The sequence below is a fragment of the Scyliorhinus torazame genome, chromosome 24 (genome assembly GCF_047496885.1).
Source record: "Scyliorhinus torazame isolate Kashiwa2021f chromosome 24, sScyTor2.1, whole genome shotgun sequence".
NCBI lineage: Eukaryota > Metazoa > Chordata > Chondrichthyes > Carcharhiniformes > Scyliorhinidae > Scyliorhinus > Scyliorhinus torazame.
Genome location: NC_092730.1, coordinates 53,183,464 through 53,197,505, shown reverse-complemented (window position 1 = coordinate 53,197,505; position 14,042 = coordinate 53,183,464). Strand labels below are relative to the sequence as shown.

The 14,042-nt window shown below is 45.5% G+C and overlaps 1 protein-coding gene across 4 annotated transcripts in view; it reads left to right on the top strand.

The window, feature by feature from the left end:
* The window catches only part of LOC140400066 (histone H2B-like), an 81,856-nt gene that overhangs the window by 63,246 nt on the left and 4,568 nt on the right, over positions 1-14,042 (top strand). For 2 of the 4 annotated variants that reach the window (XR_011938028.1, XR_011938027.1), the window contains exon 3: positions 1,051-2,248. The exons of the other annotated variants lie outside the window; for them this stretch is intronic. The gene's annotated coding sequence lies outside the window, so the exon portion shown is untranslated. Of the gene's footprint in view, positions 1-1,050; positions 2,249-14,042 lie in introns of those variants that run through there. 4 annotated transcript variants of the gene reach the window in all.

Genomic DNA, 14,042 nt, shown 5'->3' with positions numbered 1-14,042 from the left:
GAGGACATGGCTGACCAACTTGATAGAATTTTTTTTAAAGAGGTGAACAGGTGTGTAGATGAGCGAAATGCATTTTGACGTAGTCTACTTGGACTTCAGCAAGGCTTTTCATCAGGTCCCACATGGGAGACTGATGTGAAGGTCAGTTTCTATGGGACATAAGGAAATTTGGCAAATTGGATCCAAAATTGGCTGAGTGGAAGGAAGCAGAGGCAGTTGGTGGAGGAGTGTTTTTCTGACTGGAAGACTGTGTCCAGTGGGTTCCCACAGGGATCAGTGTTGAGGCCCTGGCGGTTTGTGGTTGATACAAATGCTTTAGATATGAATATAGGAGGGTTGATCAGTAAGCTTGCTGCTAATATGAAATTTGGTGAGGTGGTAAATGTTGAGGAGGATAGCCTTCGAATACAGGAGGACACAGATGGACTGATCAGTGGCAAACGGAATTCAATCTGGAAGAGATGTACTTGGGCAGGACAAACAAGACAAGAGAATACATGATAAATGGCAGGATTTTAGGGAGGCACGAAGGACCCGAGGGATCTTGGTGTGCATGTACACCAGTACCTTAACATAGAGCAGCTGGATACAATGGTTAAGAAAGCCTTTGGCAGTGTGGATCAAACTTTTTAACCGGGGTCCCATTTTTACCAACCTCCCATCCTTCGGGACCCTCGCTGGGCGGCCTTTGCGACCATCGCGGCTGATCTTCGCGACCCACCATTTTCACTTGACTTTAATGTGACAGGTGAGCCTGCTCGGTCCCCACGATCTCACTTGCTTTGTTATTCAATGTTACATTTCTGATAATGACTTCAGCTGATGATTGAAGATCTCACTGCATCCATTGACGAAAATTACAGAGGTTTGTCCTCGAACTCGCCATACTGAGTCTTCAAACGTCTTTGACATTTTGAGGGTTTAAACTTTCATTTGCCAGTAATTCCCGACATGTAACACCCATGAAATTTGACTCCTGATTGCAGTGGCACAATTTATAAACCCACCCCTGAAATACTCATCATTGTGCTGCTTTGTTCCTGTTTTCAGCTTCTTCATGGGTTGTTCACCAGAGGCCCTGGAGTTCACACCAGCACTGCTGGCAGCTGCAAAATGGAGGAATCTCTCTCGGGCCCAGAACACGTGATGTCAGCGTACGGGGCGTGTGACCTGCTCGCTGGCGCTGCTTCCGGTGGGAGGACTCCAGAATTTGCTGGTAAAAACTGGCCTGGGACAGCGCTCTGACGTCAGGAGCAGCCAGTCCCCCTTGCTGAGCTCCGGACCTGCGCACTACTTGACAAGGCAGGCATGCGCGGAATGGCCGACAATCTCAAACGGCCATCACGGTCGGCATTTGTAAACACTAGACGTGACCATTGGCCATTCCTCCCGCGATCTGCATCACCAGCACCCTCCTGAAACCTGCCAGAGATCCACCCACAGGTCATGACACTGAGCTTGAAAACCCCGGGCCTATACTATCCTTGTCTCTATTAGCCGAGGTACAGAGATTAAGAAAAGGCAGGATATGATGGAACTGTATAAAACATTGGTTAGGCCTCAGCTGAGTAATACGCACATTCACACTGTATCACAGAGTGAGTAAATCCCACACTCACACAATGTATCAGAGAGAGAGTAAATTCCACACTCACACACTGTATCAGAGAGAGTAAATCCCACACTTACACACTGTATCAGCGAGTCAGTAAATCCCACACTCTCACACTGTGTCAGAGAGTGAGTAAATCCCACACTCCCACACTGTATCAGAGAGTGAGTAAATCACACACTGTATCAGAGAGTGAGTAAATCCCACACACACACACTGTATCAGAGAGTGAGTAAATCCCACACTCACACACTGTATCAGAGAGTGAGTAAATCTCATACTCACACACTGTATCAGACAGTGAGTAAATCCCACACTGACACACTGTATCAGGGAGTGAGTAAATCCCACACTCACACAATGTATCAGAGAGTAAATCCCACAGTCACACACTGTATCAGAGAGTGAGTAAATCCCACACTCTCACTCTGTATCAGAGAGTGAGTAAATCCCTAAATCACACTCTGTATCAGACAGTGAGTAAATCCCACACTGACACACTGTATCAGAGAGTGATTAAATCCCACACTCTCACACTATCAGAGAGTGAGTAAATCCCACACTCACACACTGTATCAGAGAGTGAGTAAATCCTACACTCACACACACTATCAGAGAGTGAGAAAAGCCCACACTCACACACTGTATCAGAGAGTGAGGTAATCCCACACTCTCACACTGTATCAGAGAGTGAGTAAATTCCCCACACACACTGTATCAGAGAGTGCGTAAATCCCACACTCACAGACTGTATCAGAGTGAGTAAATCCCACACTCACACACTGTATCAGAGTGAGTAAATCCCACACTCACACACTGTATCAGAGAGTGAGTAAATCCCACACACACACTGTATCAGAGAGTGAGTAAATCCCACACTCACACACTGTATCAGAGCGTGATTAAATCCCACACTCACACACTGTATCAGAGAGTGAGTAAATCCCACAGTCACACACTGTATCAGAGTGTGAGTAAATCCCACACTCACAGACTGTATCAGAGTGAGTAAATCCCACACTCACACACTGTATCAGAGAGTGAGTAAATCCCACACTCACACACTGTATCAGAGAGTGAGTTAATCCCACACTCACACACTGTATCAGAGAGTGAGTAAATGCCACACTCACACACTGTATCAGAGTGAGTAAATCCCACACACACACAATGTATCAGAGAGTGAGTAAATCACACACTCACACTGTATCAGAGAGTGAGTAAATCCCACACTCACACACTGTATCAGAGTGTGAGTGAATCCCACACTCACACACTGTATCAGAGAGTGAGTAAATCCCACAGTCACACACTGTATCAGAGTGAGTAAATCCCACATTCGCACACTGTATCAGAGTGAGTAAATCCCACACTCTCACTCTGTATCAGAGAGAGTAAATCCCACACTCACACACTGTATCAGAGAGTGAGTAAATCCCACACACACACACTGTGTCAGAGAGTGAGTAAATCCCACACTCACACACTGTTTCAGAGAGTGAGTAAATCCCACACTCACACACTGTATCAGAGAGTGAGTAAATCCCACACTCACACACTGTTTCAGAGAGTGAGTAAATCCCACACTCACACACTGTACCAGAGAGTGAGTAAATCCCACACACACACACTGTATCAGAGAGTGAGTAAATCCCACACTCACACACTGTATCAGAGAGTGAGTAAATCCCACACTCACACACTGTATCAGAGAGTGAGTGAATCCCACACTCACACTGTATCAGAGAGTGAGTAAATCCCACAGTCACACACTGTATCAGAGTGAGTAAATCCCACATTCGCACACTGTATCAGAGAGTGAGTAAATCCCACACTCTCACTCTGTATCAGAGAGAGTAAATCCCACACTCACACACTGTATCAGAGAGTGAGTAAATCCCACACTCACACACTGTATCAGGGAGTGAGTAAATGCCACACTCACACACTGTATCAGAGTGAGTAAATCCCACACACACACAATGTATCAGAGAGTGAGTAAATCCCACACTCACACTGTATCAGAGAGTGAGTAAATCCCACACTCTCACTCTATCAGAGAGAGTAAATCCCACACTCTCACTCTGTATCAGAGAGAGTAAATCCCACACTCACACACTGTATCAGAGAGTGAGTAAATCCCACACTCACACACTGTATCAGAGAGTGAGTAAATGCCACACTCACACACTGTATCAGAGTGAGTAAATCCCACACTCACACACTGTATCAGAGTGAGTAAATCCCACACACACACAATGTATCAGAGAGTGAGTAAATCCCACACACACACTGTATCAGAGAGTGAGTAAATCCCACACTCACACACTGTATCAGAGAGTGAGTAAATCCCACACTCACACACTGTATCAGAGAGTGAGTGAATCCCACACTCACACTGTATCAGAGAGTGAGTAAATCCCACAGTCACACACTGTATCAGAGTGAGTAAATCCCACATTCGCACACTGTATCAGAGAGTGAGTAAATCCCACACTCTCACTCTGTATCAGAGAGAGTAAATCCCACACTCACACACTGTATCAGAGAGTGAGTAAATCCCACACTCACACACTGTATCAGGGAGTGAGTAAATGCCACACTCACACACTGTATCAGAGTGAGTAAATCCCACACACACACAATGTATCAGAGAGTGAGTAAATCTCACACTCACACTGTATCAGAGAGTGAGTAAATCCCACACTCTCACTCTGTATCAGAGAGAGTAAATCCCACACTCTCACTCTGTATCAGAGAGAGTAAATCCCACACTCACACACTGTATCAGAGAGTGAGTAAATCCCACACTCACACACTGTATCAGAGAGTGAGTAAATGCCACACTCACACACTGTATCAGAGAGTGAGTAAATCCCACACTCACACACTGTATCAGAGAGTGAGTGAATCCCACACTCACACTGTATCAGAGAGTGAGTAAATCCCACAGTCACACACTGTATCAGAGTGAGTAAATCCCACATTTGCACACTGTATCAGAGAGTGAGTAAATCCCACACTCTCACTCTGTATCAGAGAGAGTAAATCGCACACTCACACACTGTATCAGAGAGTGAGTAAATCCCACACACACACGCTGTGTCAGAGAGTGAGTAAATCCCACACTCACAATGTATCAGAGAGTGAGTAAATCCCACACTCACACAATGTATCAGAGAGTGAGTAAATCCCACACTCACACACTGTATCAGAGAGTGAGTAAATCCCACACACACACTGTATCAGGGAGTGAGTAAATCCCACAGTCACACACTGTACCATAAGAAGATAAGAACTAGGAACAGGAGTAGGCCATCTGGCCCCTCGAGCCTGCTCCGCCATTTAATGAGATCATGGCTGATCTTTGTGGACTCAGCTCCACTCTCCGGCCCGTACACCATATCCCCAAATCTCTTTATTCTTTAGAAAGGCATCTATCTTTTTCTTAAAAACGTTTAAAGAAGGAGCCTCAACTGCTTCACTGGGCAAGGAATTCCAGAGATTCACAACCCTTTGGGTGAAGAAGTTCCTCCTACACTCCGTCCTTAATCTACCTCCCCTTATTTTGAGGCTATGCCCCGTAGTTCTGCTTTCCCCGACCAGTGGAAACAACCTGCCCGCATCTATCCTATCTATTCCCTTCATAATTTTATATGTCTCAATAAGATCCCCCCGCATCCTTCTAAACTCCAATGAGTACAGTCCCAGTCTACTCAACCTCTCGTCATAATCGAATCCCCTCAACTCTGGGATCAACCTAGTGAATCTCCTCTGCAGTCCCTCCAGTGCCAATATGTCCTTTCTCAGGTAAGGAGACTAAAACTGAACACAATACTCCAGATGCGGCCTCAGCAACACCCTATACAATTGCAGCATAACCTCACTAGTCTTGAACTCCATCCCTCTAGCAATGAAAGACAAAACTCGATTAGCCTTCTTAATCACCTGTTGCACCTGCACACCAACTTTTTGCGACTCGTGCACCAGCACACCCAGGTCCCTCTGCACAGCAGCATGTTTTAACATCTTACCGTTTAAATAAAAATCCATTCTGCTGTTATTCCCCCCAAAATGGATAGCCTCACACTTGGCAACATTGAATTCCATCTGCCAGACCCTAGCCCATTCACCTAACCTATCCAAATCCTTCTGCAGACTTCTGGTATCCTCTACACTTTTTGCTTTACCACTCATCTTAGTGTCATCTGCAAACTTTGACACATTGCACTTGGTCCCCAACTCTAAATCGTCTATATAAATTGTGTACAACTGCGGGCCCAACACTGATCCTTGAGGGACCCCACTAGTTACAGGTTGCCAACCAGAGAAACACCCACTTATTCCCACTCTCTGCTTTCTGTTAGTTAACCAATCCTCTACCCATGCTACCACTTTACCCTCAATGTCATGCATCTTTAGTTTATGCAGCAACCTTTTGTGTGGCACCTTGTCAAAAGCTTTCTGGAAATCCAGATATACCACATCCATTGGCTCCCCGTTATCTACTGCACTGGTAACGTCTTCAAAAAATTCTACCAAATTAGTCAGACACGACCTACCCTTTGTGAACCCATGCTGCGTCTGCCCAATGGGACAATTTCCCTCCAGGTGCCCCGCTATTTCCTCCTTAATGATAGATTCCAGCATTTTCCCTACAACCGAAGTTAAGCTTACCGGCCTATAATTACCCGCTTTCTGCCGACCTCCTTTTTTAAACAGTGGTGTCACGTTTGCTACTTTCCAATCCTCTGGGACCACCCCAGAGTCTAGTGCATTTTGATAAATTATCACTAGTGCGTTTACAATTTTCCTAGCCATCTCTTTTAACACTCTGGGATGCATCCCATCAGGGCCAGGAGACCTGTCTACCTTTAGCCCCATTAGCTTGCCCAATACTGCCTCTTTAGTGATTACAATCATCTCAAGGTCCTCACCTATCATATCCTTATTTCAATCAGTCACTGGCATGTTATTTGTGTCCTCCACTGTGAAGACTGACCCAAAAAACCTGTTCAGCTCCTCAGCCATTTCCCCGTCTCCTATTATTAAATCTCCCTTCTCATCTTCCAAAGGACCAATATTTACCTTAGCCACTCTTTTTTGTCTTATATATTTGTAGAAGCTTTTACTATCTGCTTTTATGTTCTGAGCCAGTTTACTTTCATAGTCTACCTTACTCTTCTTTATGGCTTTTTTAGTAGCTTTCTGTTGTCCCCTAAAGACTTCCCAGTCCTCTAGTCTCCCACTAATTTTTGCCACTTTGTATGTTTTTTCCTCCAATTTGATACTCTCCCTCATCTCCTTAGATATCCACGGTCGATTTTTCCCTTTTCTTTTTTGTCGGTATGAACCTTTTCTGAACACTGTGAAAGATCGCTCGGAAGGTTCTCCACTGTTCCTCAACTGCTTCACCATTAAGTTTTTGCTCCAAGTCTACCTTAGCTAGTTCTTCTCTCATCCCATTGTAATCGCCTTTGTTTCAGCACAAAACACTAGTATTTGATTTTACCTTGTCATCCTCCAACTGTATTTTAAATTCCACCATATTGTGGTCGCTCCTTCCAAGAGGATCCCGAACTATGAGATCATTATTCAATCCTGCCTCATTACACAGGAGCAGACCTAGGACCGCTTGTTCCCTTGTAGGTTCCATTACATACTGTTCCAGGAAATTACCCCGGGCACATTCTATAAACTCCTCCTCAAGGCTGCCTTTACCAACCTGGTTAAACCATTCGATATGCAGATTAAAATCTCCCATGATAACCGCTGTACCATTTCTACATGCATCCGTTATTTCTTTGCTCATTGCCTGCACGGCCATCCTGTTACTATTTGGTGGCCTATAGACTACTCCTATCAGTGACCTTTTTGCCTGATTTCCACCCAAATTGATTCAACCTTGTCCTCCATAGCACCAATATCATCCCTTACTATTGCCCGGATGCCATCCTTAAACAACAAAGCTACACCACCGCCCTTACCGTCCATTCTATCCTTTCGTATAGTCTGATACCTTTGGATATTTAACTTCCAGTCGGGACCATCTTTTAACCATGTTTCAGTAATGGCCACTAAATCATAGTCATTCACGATGATTTGCGCCATCAACTAATTTACCTTATTTCGTATACTACGAGCATTCAGGTAAAGTACACTTATGCTGTTTTTTACATCTTTGTTATGAATCCTAACACCTTGATCAGTAAATTTTCACAATTTATTTTTCGTCTTCCACTTTCTCCTAATTTTCCTTGTCTTTGAACCCATATCTCTACATAATAACCTGTCACGTAACCTGCTGCCTTGATCTCCATTAACCATTATACTGTCCATAGCTTTATACTTCCCTTCCCCCCAACTTGCTAGTTTAAAGTTCAGAGAGTGAGTAAGCCCCACACTCACACACTGTATCAGAGAGTGAGTAAATCCCACACACACACACTGTATCAGAGAATGAGTAAATCCCACTCACACACTGTATCAGAGAGTGAGTAAATCCCACACTCTCACACTGTATCAGAGAGTGAGTAAATCCCACACTCACACACTGTATCAGAGTGAGTAAATCCCGCACTCTCACACTGTATCAGAGAGTGAGTAAATCCCACACACACACTGTATCAGAGAGTGAGTAAATCTCACACTCACACACTGTATCAGAGAGTGAGTAAATCCCACACTCACACACTGTATCAGAGAGTGAGTAAATACCACACTCACACACTGTATCAGTGAGAGAGTAAATCCCACACTCTCACTGTATCAGAGAGTGAGTAAATCCCACATTCACACTGTATCAGAGAGTGAGTAAATCCCACACTCACACACTGAATCAGAGAGTGAGTAAATCCCACACTCACACAATGTATCAGGGAGTGAATAAATCCCAGTCATACACTGTATCAGAGAGTGAGTAAATCCCACACTCACACACTGTATCAGAGAGCGAGTAAATCTGACACTCACACTGTATCAGAGAGTGAGTAAATCCCACATTCACACTGTATCAGAGAGTGAGTAAATCTCACACTCACTGTATCAGTGAGCGAGTAAATCCCACACTCACACACTGTATCAGAGTGTGAGTAAATCCCACACTCTCACACTGTCAGAGGGAGAGCAAATCCCACACTCACACACTGTCAGAGAGTGAGTAAATCCCACACTCACACACTGTATCAGAGAGTGAGTAAATCCCACACTCACACACTGTATCAGAGTGTGAGTAAATCCCACACTCTCACACTGTCAGAGGGAGAGCAAATCCCACACTCACACACTTTAGAACATAGAACAGTACAGCACAGAACAGGCCCTTCGGCCCTCAATGTTGTGCTGAGCCTTATTCATAACCAAAATCAAGCTATCCCACACCCTGTCATTCTGGTGTGCTCCATGTGCCTATCCAATAAGCGCTTGTTAGTTCCTGAAGTGTCTGACTCCACTCTCACAGCAGGCAGTCCATTCCACAGCCTAACCACTCTCTGAGTAAAGAACCTACCTCGGACATCCCTCCTATATCTCCCACCCTGAACCTTATAGGTATGCCCCCTTGTAACAGCTACATCCACCCAAGGAAATAGTCTCTGAACGTCCGCTCTATCTGTCCCCTTCATCATCATATAAACCACTATTAAGTCGCCTGTCATCCTCCTCCACTCCAAAGCGAAATGCCCTCGCTCGCTCAACCTTTCCTCATAAGACCTATCCTCCAAGCGAGGCATCATCCTGGTCAATCTCCTTTGCACCCTTTCCAATGCTTCCACATCCTTCCTGTAGTGAGGAGACCAGAACTGCACACAATACTCCAAATGTGGTCTCATCAGGGTCCTGTACAGTTGCAGCATAACCCCACGGCTCTTAAACTCAAGCCCCCTGTTAATAACGACTAACACACTATAGGCCTTCTTCACGGCTCTGTCCACTTGAGTGGCAACCTTCAGAGATCTATGGACATGAACCCCAAGATTTCTCTGTTCCTCCACATCCCTCAGAACCCTGTCGTTGACCCTGTAATCCACATTCAAAATGAATCACCTCGCACTTATCAGGGTTAAACTCCATCTGACATTTTTCAGCACAGCTCTGCATCGTATCAATTTCTCTTTGCAGCCTACAACAGCCCTCCACCTAATCCACTACTCCACCAATCTTGGTGTCATCAGCAAATTGACTGACCCACCCGTCAGCCCCCTCCTCCAAGTCATTGATAAAAATCACAAATAGCAGAGGACCCAGCACTGATCTCTGTGGTACACCGCTGGTAACTGTTCTCCATCCTGAAAATCTTCCATCCACCACCCCTCGTCTTCTATGTGATAGCCAGTTACTTATCCAATTGGCCAAATTTCCCTCTTTCCCACACCTCCTTACTTTCTTCATGAGCCGACCATGGGAAACCTTATCAAACGCCTTACTAAAATCCATGTATACGACATTAGCTGCTCTACCTTCATCTACACACCTAGTAACCTCCTCAAAGAATTCAATCAAATTTGTGAGGCAAGACTTACCCTTAACGAATCCGTGTTGACTATCCCGGATTAAGCTGCATCTTTCCAAATGGTCATAAATCCTATCCTTCAGGACCTTTTCCATTACCTTACCGACCACCGAAGTAAGACTAACCGGTCTATAATTACCAGGGTCATTCCTATTCCCTTTCTTGAACAGAGGAACACCATTTGCTGCTCTCCAGTCCTCTGGCATGGGCAGGGGCAGCACGGTAGCATAGTGGTTAGCACAATTGCTTCACAGCTCCAGGGTCCCAGGTTCGATTCCCGGCTTGGGTCACTGTCTGTGCGGAGTCTGCACGTTCTCCCCTTGTGTGCGTGGATTTCCTCCGGGTGCTCCGGTTTTTTTCCCTAGTCCAAAGATGTGCAGCGGCTGGTTTAGCACACTGGGCTAAATCGCAGGCTTTTAAAGCAGACCCAGGCAGGCCAGCAGCACGGTTCAATTCCCGTACCAGCCGCCCTGAACAGGCATCGAAATGTGGCGACTAGGGGCTTTTCACAGTAACTTCATTTGAAGCCTACTTGTGACAATAAGTGATTTTCATTTCATTTCATTTTCAGGTTAGGTGGATTGGACATGGTAAATTGCCCTCAGTGTCCAAAATTGGAGTTACTGGGTTATGGCGATACGGTGGAGGTGTGGGCTTGCGTAGGGTGCTCTTTCCAAGGGCCAGTGCAGACTCGATGGGCCGAATGGCCTCCTTCTGCACTGTAAATTCTATGTCAGTGGGCACTATCAACGTGGACAATGGGGACCCAAAGATCAAAGGCTCTGCAATCTCATCCCTTGCCTCCCAAAGAATCCTAGGATATACCCCATCCGGCCCGAGGGACTTGTCAACCCTAAGGTTTTTCAAAATTGCTAAAACATTCTTCCTTAGAACATCTACCTCCTCCAGCCTACCCGCCTGTATCACACTCTCATCCTCAAAAACATGGCCCCTCTCCTTGGGTGAACACTGAAGAAAAGTATTCATTCAACGCCGCTCCTATCTCTTCTGACTCCATGCACAGATTCCCACTACTGTCCTTGACCGGCCCTAACCTCACCCGGTCATTCTTATATTTCTCACATAAGAGTAAAAAGCCTTGGGGCTTTCCTTGATCCGACCCGCCAAAGACATCTCATGCACCCTCCTAGCTCTCCTTGGCCCTTTCTTTAGGTCTTTCCTTGCTACCTTGTAACCCTCAAGTGACCCAACTGAACCTTGTTTCCTCATCCTTACATACGCTTCCTTTTTCCTCTTGACAAGCCATTCAACCTCTTTTGTGAACCATGGTTCCCTCACACAGCCATTTCCTCCCTGCCTGACAGGGACATATCTATCAAGGACACGCAGTATTTGTTCCTTGAACACGCTCCACTTTTCATTTGTGCCTTTCCCTGACAGTTTCTGTTCCCATCTTATGCTCCCTAATTCTTGCCTAATCGCATCACAATTACCCCTCCCCCAATTATAAACCTTGCCCTGCCGTATGGCCCTATCCCTCTCCATTGCAATAGCGAAAGACACCGAATTGTGGTCACTGTCTCCAAAGTGCTCTCCCACAAACAAATCTAACACTTGGCCCAGTTCATTACCCAGTACCAAATCCAATGTGGCCCCGCCTTTTGTCGGCCTATCCACATATTGTGTCAGGAAACTCTCCTGCACACATTGTACAAAAACTGCCCCAACCTATAGAGGTTCCAATCAATATTTGGAAAGTTAAAGTCAGCCATGCCAACTACCCTGTGACCTCCACACCTATCCATAATCTGTTTTGCAATTTCTTCCCCTACATCTCTATTACTATTTGGGGGCCTATAGAAAACTCCTAACAACGTGACCGCTCCTTTCCTATTTCTAACTTCAGCCCATATTACCTCAGTAGGTATATCCCCCTCGAACTGCCTTTCTGCAGCCGTTTAACTATCCTTGATTAACAATGCTACTCCTCCACCTCTTTTACCACCTTCCCTGCTCTTACTGAAACATCTAAACCCCGGCACTTCCAACAACCATTCCTGTCCCTGTTCGAACCATGTCTCCGTAATGCCCACAACATCGTAGTCCCAGGTACCAATCCATGCTCCAAGTTAGAACATAGAACATAGAACAATACAGCGCAGTACAGGCCCTTCGGCCCACGATGTTGCACCGAAACAAAAGCCATCTAACCTACAATATGCCATTATCATCCATATGTTTATCCAATAAACTTTTAAATGCCCTCAATGTTGGCGAGTTCACTACTGTAGCAGGTAGGGCATTCCACGGCCTCACTACTCTTTGCGTAAAGAACCTGCCTCTGACCTCTGTCCTATATCTATTACCCCTCAGTTTAAAGTTATGTCCCCTCGTGCCAGCCATATCCATCCGCGGGAGAAGGCTCTCACTGTCCACACTATCCAACCCCCTGATCATTTTGTATGCCTCTATTAAGTCTCCTCTTAACCTTCTTCTCTCCAACGAAAACAACCTCAAGTCCATCAGCCTTTCCTCATAAGATTTTCCCTCCATACCAGGCAACATCCTGGTAAATCTCCTCTGCACCCGCTCCAAAGCCTCCACGTCCTTCCTATAATGCGGTGACCAGAACTGTACGCAATACTCCAAATGCGGCCGTACCAGAGTTCTGTACAGCTGCAACATGACCTCCCGACTCCGGAACTCAATCCCTCTACCAATAAAGGCCAACACTCCATAGGCCTTCTTCACAACCCTATCAACCTGGGTGGCAACTTTCAGGGATCTATGTACATGGACACCTAGATCCCTCTGCTCAGCCACACTTTGAAGAACTTTACCATTAGCCAAATATTCCGCATTCCTGTTATTCCTTCCAAAGTGAATCACCTCACACTTCTCTACATTAAACTCCATTTGCCACCTCTCAGCCCAGCTCTGCAGCTTATCTATATCCCTCTGTAACCTGCTACATCCTTCCACACTATCGACAACACCACCGACTTTAGTATCGTCTGCAAATTTACTCACCCACCCTTCTGCGCCTTCCTCTAGGTCATTGATAAAAATGACAAACAGCAACGGCCCCAGAACAGATCCTTGTGGTACTCCACTTGTGACTGTACTCCATTCTGAACATTTCCCATCAACCACCACCCTCTGTCTTCTTTCAGCTAGCCAATTTCTGATCCACATCTCTAAAACACCCTCAATCCCCAGCCTCCGTATTTTTTGCAATAGCCTACCGTGGGGAACCTTATCAAACGCTTTGCTGAAATCCATATACACCACATCAACTGCTCTACCCTCGTCTACCTGTTCAGTCACCTTCTCAAAGAACTCAATAAGGTTTGTGAGGCATGACCTACCCTTCACAAAGCCATGCTGACTATCCCTGATATTATTCCTATCTAGATGATTATAAATCTTGTCTCTTATAATCCCCTCCAAGACTTTACCCACTACAGACGTGAGGCTCACCGGTCTATAGTTGCCGGGGTTGTCTCTGCTCCCCTTTTTGAACAAAGGGACCACATTTGCTGTCCTCCAGTCCTCTGGCACTATTCCTGTAGCCAATGATGACATAAAAATCAAAGCCAAAGGTCCAGCAATCTCTTCCCTGGCCTCCCATAGAATCCTAGGATAAATCCCATCAGGTCCCGGGGACTTATCTATTTTCAGCCTGTCCAGAATTGCCAACACCTCTTCCCTACGTACCGCAATGCCATCTATTCTATTAGCCTGGGGCTCAGCATTCTCCTCCACAACATTATCTTTTTCCTGAGTGAATACTGACGAAAAATATTCATTTAGTATCTCGCCTATCTCTTCAGACTCCACACACAATTTCCCATCCCTGTCCTTGACTGGTCCTACTCTTTCCCTAGTCATTCGCTTATTCCTGACATACCTATAGAAAGCTTTTGGGTTTTCCTTGATCCTTCCTGCCAAATACTTCTC